Source organism: Arvicanthis niloticus, chromosome 4 (genome assembly GCF_011762505.2).
Source record: "Arvicanthis niloticus isolate mArvNil1 chromosome 4, mArvNil1.pat.X, whole genome shotgun sequence".
NCBI lineage: Eukaryota > Metazoa > Chordata > Mammalia > Rodentia > Muridae > Arvicanthis > Arvicanthis niloticus.
This window is the reverse complement of record NC_047661.1, coordinates 22932976-22933634: the sequence shown is the minus strand read 5'-3', so window position 1 is coordinate 22933634 and position 659 is coordinate 22932976. Positions and strand designations below refer to the sequence as shown.

At 48.0% G+C, this 659-nt stretch overlaps 1 non-coding gene across 1 annotated transcript; it reads left to right on the top strand.

Annotated features, from left to right (window-relative positions):
* Positions 1–310: 310 nt before the first annotated feature.
* Positions 311–442, top strand: LOC117708003 (small nucleolar RNA SNORA17). The gene has a single exon (XR_004606739.1). It is a non-coding gene; the product is annotated as a small nucleolar RNA SNORA17 (small nucleolar RNA).
* Positions 443–659: the final 217 nt, after the last annotated feature.

Sequence of the window (659 nt, the reverse complement as noted above, 5' to 3'; positions counted from 1 at the left end):
AAACTGGCTGTCTTTCTTCCAAATTGCTTCCTCCCTCAGGCACCTGTTTCTCCCTAATGCACCCTCCCTGACTCTTGATATAACCGTGCATCTCTGCTCAACCCCTTGCTTCAGGAATAAGAACCTGGAACCCTACCAATATAACCCCAATATAAGCTGATGTCAGTGGAAGGCTCTTATTTTCCTTTCCCAAAACATCCCTCAAATGCCCTGAGCATAGCACACTGTGGACATTAAAGGAGCCAATATCTACTACAAGTTAGTACGTATAATGCAGGTGATTAGCTAGGGTTACAAATCAAATTAGCTACCTCTCCCTAGAGGCATTGCAGGTGTGGCTGCTGTATCACATGTGCATCAGAAGGTGGCAGAGAGGAGAGAGGTCGTGTCTCTGCTCAGTGTTCCGACCTGTGAACATCTGAATGATTAGTAGTCTAATATTCCCTGAAAAAAGCAAGGTTGAGATAACCACCAGTCCAGCACCTCAAAGGTGGGGATCAAGACAGAGCCTAGAAGAACCTCAGCTGGGTTCACAGGTCCCAGGCAGGAGTGAGCCCAAGACAGACAACTCTTGCATGGAGCCACTCGAGCAGGCCCGGGTGAAGACCTAGTTCTAGGTAACTACCTGGGGCCTGAAGAGGGAATTAGCTTGAGATGAA